Genomic DNA, 11,433 nt, shown 5'->3' on the forward strand with positions numbered 1-11,433 from the left:
CTGTGTGATCCTGAGCAAGTCACTTAACCCTGATTGTCTCCCCCCCCCAAATTGTTATCAGTGAATGAAAAAGTTTTATTAAGCACGTAATGTGTGCCAGATACTATGCTGAGGATAGAAATACAAGTAAGATACTCCCTGCCCTGCCAGAACTTGCATTCTAACAGGGGTAGACAAAACATAAAGAGAAAGCTTTTGCATACCCTTTATCTCAAAAATATCTAATTGGAAAGAACAAAAGTAAATACTGTTGTACACAAGATTGTTTTGCTTTTTATAAAAGCATATAGTTGTTTTTAGTGTTCATCAAAGGGACTGTTCCCTTTTTGTTAAATGTAATCCAAAATGAAGATGATAGGCAATTCAGACCCACCATTCTTCATATCCGATTCAGTTAAGTCCCACCTTCAATGATCCTATGATTTGGGTAGTTTAGGGTTCATTAGTGTTCAGACTACTGATTCATTTCAGGTATTTCACTTGGAGAAATTATCAAGTAGACTGGGTAAACTCTGGGAACTCTGTCGAATTATATTTTTAAGTGAGTACATATGTGTGTGTGTGTATACACATTTTATGCACACACAGTGATACAGTAGTATTATTAGTAAGAGTAAAGCTTCATGTTGGGCAGTCAAGAACCATCTTACATTTATTTAGACTATTTTAGAAAGGTTGATTAATGGAAAATAGTTGGTTTCATCCATGCAGTATCTCTCTCAAATAAATAATGAAGTAGTCAAAGGTATATCCTTCCCTTTCTCTAATTCTGTTGTAAGACACAAAATAATCAAATTAGAGTACAATCCCCTAAGCTTTTTGTCTTTCCGCTCTATATTTTCCAATCTTGAATTACGTCCCTTTCTTATGTGCATGCCCCCTGCTCTAATTGGTTTTCAAGCAGGAATGCTATATTTTGAAGGATAAAAAGTATGGCACATCTCACTAGAACACTTGAATACACAACACCTGAACACATTAGTCTTGAATTAAACATGGTTCTCTTGGAAACAAATAGTAAGCAAGATAATGGGAATATGGACCCAAAACAGAGTGTGCTCAAAGGGCATTTTAAAGTGACTATGATTTAAACTACTTTAATAATTATTCATAGGTCAAATGTAAACAGTAATTCTTCCACCCAAAAATGGAGCATTGCAAAATAAATTTTTAAGCACAGAATTGGTATTTAGAGAAAGTAAAAAACATACACTAACAAAATAGAGATGAGAAAAAGAATGAATAAATAGTCTTCTTCTGACCTTTCTAGTCTTCTTATATCTTAACCATCCCCCACATCTAGTGACACAGGCCTCCTCCCAACTCCAGGCATTTTCACAAGCTGTCCTCCATTTCTGGAACACTTTCCTTTCTCATCTCTGACTCTTGGCTGTCCACACTTCCTTCACATCTCCACTGATATCTCTGTTTCCTCAAGAAACTGAGTCCTCCTTAATCTTGGTGCCTTCCCTCTGAAAGTATCTCCCAGTTTATATTTACGTGCTGTCTTCCCCATTAGGCTGTGAGTTCTGTGAAAACAGGGACTTTTTTTTTGGCCTTTCTTTATATCCCGAGAACTTAACAAAATACCTGGCACACAGAAGAAGTTTAATAACTTCTTGTTGATTTGATTTTAATTAGAAAATCGGCCAATAAACCCAAAATGAAAACATAAAAGGAAATCTAGAAAATGACATGAGATAAAGATAAAATAGAATAAAATTAAAAAATAGATAAAATGGAAAACAAAAAAACTCTGTAGAATTAATAAAACTAAAAACTAGTTCTTTGAAAAGAGCATCAAAATCAAAAACTCTTTAGCTAACCTGACCAGTTAAAAGAGAGAGAAAGGAAAATCAAATTACCAAAAATCAACCAGGTGAAATTACCTTCAATACTAAGGTCCCTTATAGCTCTAAATCTATTGTGATCTAAGAGAAAAAAGTTATACTGTCCATTGCAACAGTGCTAGTTCTGTTATACTCAACCACCCTCAGACCACTTCTGAAGTATTATTTTCAGTCCTTGAGGTCGTATTTTATGATGCCACTGACTAGCATGTTCAAGGAGAATGACCAGGTTGGTCCTTTTCTCTACTCATAGAGGTACCACCCTAATTCAGTCCCTCATCACTTCTTTACTGTACTATACCCTCTTCATTGGTGTCCCTGCTTCCAACCTCTCTCCCATCCTCTACTAAGCTGCTAACTTGTTCTTCCTAAAACACGCACCTGAACATGTCATTCCCATTTTCAAGAAGCTTAAGTGGCAACCTATTGCCATCAAGACAGAAATGCAAATTTCTCTGTTTCGTAGAGAAGGCAGCTGATGGCACAGTGGATAAAAAGCTTGTCTTAGAGTCAGGAAGACATGAGTTCAAATTTGGCCTTGCTCTGTTACCCTGGGCAAGTCATTTAACCTCTGTCTGCCTCTGTTTCAACTGCAAAATGGGGTTTTATCTCCCAAGGTTGTTGTGAAGATTATATAATATTTGCCAAGGGCTTAGCACAGTACTGGGCACATGGTAGATACTTAATAAATGCTTGTCTCTCTCCCCACCCTCCTTTTTCACTTAAAATCCTTCCCAATCTCCAGCCTACCTTCCAAGACATTTCTTATTATTCTCTTCAAGTATTCAGTTTTCCATCCAAGCTGGCCTCCCTGTTATTTCCTCTCTTCACCATTCTGTCTCCGACCCTCACAGCCTCCAGAGGCTGTTGTCCTTATCTCACTTCTTAGAGGGCTGCTTCTCCTACCTTCCACCTTGAAGTCCCTGGCTCTGTTCAGAAATGAGCACTTGTGTAGCCTTCTGCTTGAAGCTTTTCCTGATCCCTCAATCAGTAGCCTCCCCTGCTCAAAACTACTTTGTGTGTATTCTGTTTTTATTTAACTGTGTACATGTTGTTTCTTTTACCCTAGTTGAATATAAACTCCTCAAAAGCAGGACTTGTGCATTCCTGTCCTTGCATTCCAAACCCCTAGCACACTTCCTGGCATATGAAGGGCACCTAATAAACGCTTGTTGAATTAAATATAATTGAATGATTAGGGTCCTAAGGAACATGCCACAGTAGGATTGGTTAAAAAAATTGATGGTGTTTGGATTGAAAGACAGAAAACATAGGTAAGATAGAATTCCTAGCTTTGGATATTTGGAGTCGGGATTAGATTTATTCTGCTTAATATCAGAGCGGAACACTAGGAGTAATGGGTAGAAGATTTAAACTTGATATAATGAAAAATTTCTTAACTATTAGAGTTGACCACATGTGGAATACATTGCATCCCAAAATAATGGGTTACCTATCACTGGAAGGCTGTAACTTGTTGGAGATGCTGGAGAGGATTGCTGTTGAGGTATGGTTTGGGCTGTATGCTGTGAGATCTCTTTCAATTCTTGAAATGTCCTTGGTCTCTAATTTATTGCAGAGGAAAGTTACCTGTTTAGAAAGGTCCTGTAGTTGTTCAAGTGTAACACTGATGCCACACTTCTTACATCTGGATTACTTTTTTTAAGGCCATTTTTTTTTTGTCACAAAAAGATTTCAACCCATTCTATCACAATTTTCTGTTAAAAAATGCATCTCATTTTTATGATGGAAATCAGTGGAAAATTAAGATTTTTTTTTTAAATTAGCTTTACAGCCAGCTTTATTTGCACATATCTCATATAATCTGGGACTCCTTGTCTTTTTTCCACTCAAAGTAAAGAGCTTTAGTTTCCCTGTAATCACTAACATTTTAAAAAGGTTACAGTACTTTGGTCAAAACTTGGCCAAAAATAAACCAGGAACTCCTTGTCATGAAAATCATTTTCCTTGATTTAAACTCTCTCCCCCCATGGCAAGCTAGCAAAACCTCCCATATATTATGCATTCTATATTTCCAATAACTCATTTATACTCTGCCAGGTCTACCCCCCGCCTCTGCCTCTCTAGCAATTTCAGTATCTTGCTGAAGTCAATGCAGTCGTCTTAGCTGGAGTTTCCAATGCCAACCCATCCTTGAGACCCATTTGTGTGGATGTGAATCTGGTCTGTTGCCTTCTTAAGGATGAATAATCAATAGAGCCTGTCTTTGATTATTTTCCTTTCAGTCAGTTCCTTGCTACACTTGCAATAGCTATTAATCCATTTACATATTATATCCTGAAGTTTGATTTTACTCGTCCAGCCAAAATGGAAGAGCAGACATCTTTCTTGTACTGAAGCTGTGCTGGCATAATGTATAGATAAAAAATGTGTTCAGTTTTTTCTTTCTGCACTAAAGCTGAGTTCATTTAGTCTTGTTACTTTTAGAACGAACATAAATATCTTACATGTTTTGTTTTAGCTACTCAGATAAATTCTTAAGAATAAAACTTCTAGAAAGCATGTTTCCATTACCAGTTTTTCAGATCTTTGAATTTTCTGATAACTTGACGTTATCCAGATTGGGTCACTAAGAAAACTAGTCAGATGATATGAACAGTTCTCAGAAGAATTGTAAGCTCTCAGTAGCCATATGTTTGGTCCAGGTCAGTAATAGTAAGAGAAATACAAATTAAAACAGTTCAGATCAAGTAAGATAATATTTGTAAAATGTTTATGTTTGAGCACAGTGCCTGCCTGGCATATAATGGGTGCTTAATAAATACGTATATTCCCCCTCCCCTCAGAAATTTCATTTTGCCAACTGGCAAAGATGGGAGAACATTAGGAGTAGTCAGCACTAGAGAGGCATGTGTTGTATTGATGCAGTTGTGGATAGGTCTGTTTTGGAAAATGATTTGGAATTTAATAAGAAACCACTTTACCTAATCTTCATTTCTGTTCCATACTAGGCATCTACCCCAGATGGATAAGTGACAAATAGTCCCTCATATAACCAAATGCTCATCATTCCTTGTGGTACTGCCACATGGCATAGTGAATAGAAAGTCCACTTCTGTGGTAGGAAGAAAACTAGGGAAACTGTGAGGGCCCCAGGGAATGCTCTCAGGTTCTGCATTACAGAATAAGTGCTAATCTGTACTCAGGAAGGGAGTTCCATTGAGGGCTCCCTGTACTAATGAAATCATAGGCCTCATTCCTCTCACCTTCCCCACTTCCCTAAGGGGGGAAAAAACTTGTCTAAAGTAGCAAAAAATTCAAAACAAAGTTGATCAGGACAATGGTCTCTACTGTACAAAGTCCTGGAGATAGAAATAGAAATAATTGGAGCAGTTAGATGGCGCAGTGAATAGAGCACCAGCCCTGGAGTCAGGAGGACCTGAGTTCAAACCCAGCCTCAGACACTTAACACTTACTAGCCATGTGACTTTGGGCAAGTCACTTAGCCACAATTGCCCTGCCTTCCTCTCTCTAAAAAAGAAAAAAAAAAGATGTTTGGTGGGGCAGCTAGGTGGTGCAGTGAGTAAAAGCGCCAACCTCGGAATCAGGCAGACCCAAGTTCGGTCGGGGCGTCAGACACTTAACACCCACACAAAAAAACTAGCCATATAACCTTGGACAAGTTACTTACCCCAATTGCCCTCCAAAAAGCAAAAAAAAAAAAAGATTTTTGGTGAACATCTACAAAAACAGACATGGATTACAAAGATCCAGGATGGCTTCATGAAGAATATATCATTCTAGATTGCACATATATAGTCTATATCAAATTGCTTGCTTTCTTAAAAAGAGAAAAGAAAAAAGATGGAAGGAGGGAGTGAATTTGGAATTCAGTTTTTTTTTTAAGAATTTTAAAAATTGTAATTGTAATTAACTGTAATGTAATTGAGAAAAAAATAGTAATTTTTAACTTATAAAATAATCAGTACTGGGTTTTTCACTGTGAGGAATATACTTCACTTCTTAACATGAAAACTATTAAAAATATTATAAGAGTTAGAATTTAAATGATAATGCTTGCAAATTTGCTGTGAAGTATTATATCAAAACAAAATATATTAACATGTATATATGTTAAAGAATATGAGTTCCAATTCATTGAACAACTCAAAATCAATTAAAATGACTTTTCAAACTTAAAAAATTATATATCGTGCTAGAAAAGCCTTATTTCTTTTTTTTTACTAGATTGCCAAACTGATAGATGGAGGATTACTGTAAATATTGTTTACCCAGACTAGATTTTAGCAAAATGCTACTAAAGTATTTCATATTATTCTTGTGGGGAAAGTGAAGAGACATGGACAAGACTAATACATTTAGGTTGATTTGGAACTGGTAGAATGGCCAGACTCAAAAAAAAGAAATAGTCATTATGGTTCGGTGTCAACATTGTATGGCAGCAGGTTTCCAATAGAGTACCCCAGGGATCTGTGCTATTTAGAATTCTTATTAGTCTCTTAAATAAAAGGACAGATGACACACTCATTAAATTTGAAGATTCCATGAAGTTGGGATGGATAACTAAAATACTGGATGACAAAGTTAGGATCCAGATAGATTTCGACAGCCTCGAATGCTGAGCTGGCCATACATAAGATTAATCCATCAATTAGTATTTATTAGGCACCTACTATGTGCCAAGCATCGTGCCATGTTGTTTGGGATACAGAGACAAAAATGAAACTTTTCCTCATTGAGGAGCTTACGTTCTCTCTGGGAAACAGCACAAAATATATTTGCAAAATACATGCAAAGAAAAGATAATGGTGGCAGTGAGTCAGCAACAACTGGAGGTGTGAGGAAAGGATCCATGTAGGAGATAATGTGAACCGATCTTTGAAGGGAGAGAAGAGAATGTGGGATAGCCTGTACTAGGGCACATCGGTAGGAGATGGAATGTCACGTGGGCGGAACAGCAAGAAGTACAGTTTTGTCAGACTAAAAAGTGGATAAGGCTGGAGAGATGGGGAGTCAGGTGTAAGAGGCTGTCATTGCCCAGTAGAAAAGTTATGGTCAGACCTGTGCTTCAGAAGAGAGACTTAAGGTAGGAAATACTATTGCAAGAGCTCAGGAGGTGATGCATGATGAGCATTTGAAAGATGAAATTCAGTAGGGATAAAAGCAAAGTTTTATGAATGGATTTAAAAAGTCATCTTGACGAGCAGGATGAAGGAGACATGGTTACACAGCAGTAACCATTTGTCTAAAAAAGATCTGGGAGATCTAGTGCTTACTATGTACACAGACTCAGTCTTAGCATGGACCACTGCATTTGATGGACCCATAGGTACTGAGAAGGGGGCCATCTCCAGTCATCCTGATCTATATCTGGCCACTGGACCCAGATGGCTCCAGAGGAGAGAGTGAGGCTTGGTGACCTTGCACAGCCCTCCTCACTTAAAACCAATTCACTTGCACATCATGGCATCACCTTTCTGAAGCCATGGCCTCTTCAAGAACAAAGGACAAACTGCAACAACAGCTACTGAGGAACTGGAAGTGAACACTCTCACTGCCAAAGTTCTTGGCACTGTCAAATGATATCATAAATAGGTAATTGTTTAATTGATGAAAATGACATGAAAGAAGATGCATTACCATCTCTTTTGCTGATGCACCCTAAGAACCAAGGGCCTTTCCATCTGATTGTACCTGAAACTTAACATTTGTGGTTTTCTCCCCGTTAGAATATAGAGCAACAACTGTCTTGCTTTTCTTTTTATATCCCCAACATTTAGCACAGTGCTTGGCATATAGTAATCATTTAATAAATGTTTTTCATTCCTTCATTCAGTGTGATACGGCAGCCAAAAAAGTTAATGTGGTCTTCGGCTGCATTGAAAGACTTGTCCAGACTACATTTAAAGTATTGTATTCAGTTCTGAGGGATAGCGTTTAAGAAGCACATTAATAAGCTGGAGAGTGCCCAGAAGAAGGCAGTCAGAATGCTGGCAGGCCTTAGTCTTATGAGTATCATATAAAGGAACCAAAGAATGTTTAGTTTCCAGCTGGAGAAAAGAAAGTAGCAGGGAGGGGGAAGGGACTAGAGAGAGGCTAACTTTCCAAGTGTTTCAAGGATTGTCATATGGAAAGGGATTAGACTTGTCCTGTTTGGCCCAAGAAGGTAAAATCAGGAACAATTAGTGGATGTTGCAAAGAAACATTTAGATATTTTGAAAATTTATTTATTTTTACATGAATTTTGTAATCTGCCCTTCCTGTCACCTCCCATTACCATCTCTTTTGCTGAGGCACCCTAAGAACCAAGGGCCTTTCCATCTGATTGCACCTGAAACTTAACATTTGTGGTTTTCTCCCCATTAGAATATAGAACAAAAATAGAAAGGCAAACAGATAGACAAAGCTCTAATCAGAACATACTTAGTCCATCAAAATCAGTTCCCATGCTGGTCACTCCTAAAAACTACCCCCTTGTCTCTCTCTCCCTGTGTCTCTCTCTCTTTGTCTATTTCTCTCTCTCTCTCTCTCTTTGTCTATTTCTCTCTCTCTCTCTCTCTCTCTCTCTCTCTCTCTTTGTCTATTTCTCTCTCTCTCTCTCTCTGTCTCTCTCTCTCTCTCTCCTCTCCACACTCTTCCCCCCCCCCCCCCATTTTACGTTTATCATCTTTCTGGCAGGAGGTGAGTAATGTATTTTCATCTTTAGTCCTCTAGGCTCATGGTTTATCTTTCCACTGATGAGTTCTAAAATCTTTTAAAGTTGTAGGGGGGGTTGTATAATACTATTTTCATGTTATAGATTGTTCTAATTTTTCTCACTTGACTCTGCATCATTTCAAACAAGTTTTTCCAGAATTCTTGGAATCTCATTTCTTATGGCACAATAGTACTCCATCACATTCATATACCGTGACTTTTTTAGCCATTCCCCAAGAAGAGGACAGCCCCTCAGTTTCCAATTTTGGGTTAATATGAAAAAAACTGCTCTAAATATTTCCGTTCACATAGGGACTTTTCCTCTTCCTTTAATCTCTTTGGCCTAACAGCATAATAGTGTTGTAGCTGGGTCAAAAGGTATAAACACAGTTTTAGTAAGTTTTGGGACATAGTTCCAAATTGCTTTGCAGAGTGGCTGTGCCAGTTCACATTCCCACCGGCAATCACAAGTGCATACTTATTTTCCTGCAGCCCCTCCAACATCTGGCATCTTCCTTTTTTGGAACCTTTGCCAGTCTGATGAGTGTGAGTTTAGAACTTTAAAGTTTCCTTAATTTGTATTTCTCTAATTATTATTGATTTGGAGCATTCATTCATATGCTTTGTTGGTAACTTAGATTTTCTTCCTTTGAAAATTACTTGCTCATATCCATTAACAGTTTATCTGTTGTGTAATGGCCCATACTTTTATAACTATGAATCAGTTCCTTATATATCTTGGTTATGAGGTTATTTTTTTCTTTTGCTTTTTTTGGGGGGAGAAGGTAGGATGATTGGAGTTAAGTGACTTGCCTAAGGTCACACGGCTAGTTTTGTGTGTGTGTGTGTGTGTGTGTGTGTTAAGTGTCTGGGGCCAGATTTGAACTCAGGTCCTCCTGACTCCAGGGCCAGTACTCTATTCATTGTACCACCTAGCCGCCCCGGATATGAGGCTTTCATTAGAGAAACTTCCTTTAAAAATTTTTTTTTCCTATTTACCTTCTTATTTTAAGATGTTTGTAAAAGTATTTTTAAATTTTATATAATAAAATTTTTAAATTTAATCCTGGGTGATCCTCTCTATCACTTGTTTCTTCATGAATTCTCCATATTGATAGATCTAAAAGGTAATATATTCCTTGCTCCTCTCATTTCTTTATGATGTGAACTTTTTAAATCTAGGTTTCATCTATCCATTTGGAAATTATCTTGGTGAAAACTAGATGGTATAGTTGGACTTGGAGTCAGGAAGGCCTGAGTTCAAATCCAGCCACAGACACTACCTGTATGACCTTGGGCAAGTCACTGAACCTTATTTGCCTCAGTTCCTTATCTGTAAAAATGGAGGTAATAATAGCACCTACCTCCCCAAGTTGTCACGATAAAATGAAACAGTATTTGTAAAGTGATTTGCAAGCCTTAATATGCTATATCAAATGCTAGGTATTATTATTGTGGTTATTGTTGTTGTTAGTAAATGGTATGAGCTGTTGGTCTAAACTCAACTTCTGCAGATTACTGTCCTGTTTTCCTAGCAGTTTTTGTCAAAATGAGTAAGTTTATCAAAAACTGTGATGCTATGTTTCTTTTCTGTGTTGTACACCTAATTCCACCCCACTGATCAACTTCTTACCTTTTTAAGCAGTTCCAAATTGTTTTAATGTTTTGCTGCTTTGTAGTATAGTTTGAGATCTGGTAGAGATATTCTCCACTTCCTTCCCACTTTTTTTTCATTATTACTTTTAAGATTCTTAATCTTTTGTTCTTCCATATAAATTTTGTTGCTTTTTTTCCTACCTCATAAGATATTCCTTTGCAAATATAGTAAAAAATTCGACTTTGTCAGAAGGGGGAAAAATTGGAACTGTCCAAAAGTTAAATAGGCTTCCTTTGAGAGTATTAGGTGGGTTCCTCTCATTGTCTTTTAGTAGAGGCTGGATACCATTTGTTAGGTGGGGATTTCCCCCACTTGTTATAATGGTCCCTTTCAGAGTATGGGCTGATGACTACTGACCTCTTTCCAACTCTAAAATTCTGTGATTTTATGACTTTGTCAGGGTTTCATAGTTGCTATACATATTGGCTTCTACTTAATCTAAAAGCTCAGACTCACAGGATCATAGCTCTCCTTCGGTGATTTTAATGACCTTAAATTTCTCCCTGAATTTTACAAAGGCCCTTTTTTTTTTTTTAGCATGACTCCCTAACAGAAAAATCCATCTTTTTAATGCCATTGTTCTTCCAGTGATGCTACATGGTTGTGAATTTTGAAACATATATACTTGGTCTTTGTAGTTTCTTACTCACTTATTATATATAGCCAATTCACTAACAGCTTAAAACAGTAAAAGGGCCCATTTGTTAGCCTTTCTTTCCACAATGGGTTGGATTTTCCATGGTTAGAGATATAATTGGATCTGAAGGCAAGACCCTTCCTGGGGAAAAAAGGGTACAATCTAAAATGCAAACATAAATCACAGGTCATGCTGGATCATGAATCAGCATTTCTCAGGAACTGCCAAATTCAAGGACTAGGATGGAAATGGAAAGCAAGGGTAGGAGTTTTAAGCTTGGAGGTCTGTATAACAATCAAGCACATGCCATGAAAGTGTTTGAAATTATTTATCTGACAATCTGCTTCTTCAGCATTTTGCCATTCTATCTTTGTAATGAATATTCCCTGCTCCCATCTTATCTTGCTTAATAGGGGAGCACAACAGCATACCAGCATACATCCTGTAACTTCTCATCACCCCACCACAGTGCTAAAACTCTGGGAATAGACATTATTGCTAATAAGCAAGACTTTGCATGCCATCTTAGCCAAACAATGCCGGGGGGGGGGGGGGGGGCGGGGGGGAGGGGGGAAAAAAGATTACGATCAAACATGGGAGGGAGGGGTAGT

At 37.6% G+C, this 11,433-nt stretch overlaps 1 protein-coding gene across 4 annotated transcripts in view; it reads left to right on the forward strand.

Annotated features, from left to right (window-relative positions):
• Positions 1–11,433, forward strand: part of ACBD6 (acyl-CoA binding domain containing 6) — a 233,060-nt gene that overhangs the window by 203,059 nt on the left and 18,568 nt on the right. The window lies entirely within an intron of this gene.

The sequence above is a fragment of the Petaurus breviceps genome, unplaced genomic scaffold (assembly GCF_028583685.1).
Source record: "Petaurus breviceps papuanus isolate PSGF00001 unplaced genomic scaffold, PetGlider_PUasm1.0 90692, whole genome shotgun sequence".
Lineage (NCBI taxonomy): Eukaryota > Metazoa > Chordata > Mammalia > Diprotodontia > Petauridae > Petaurus > Petaurus breviceps.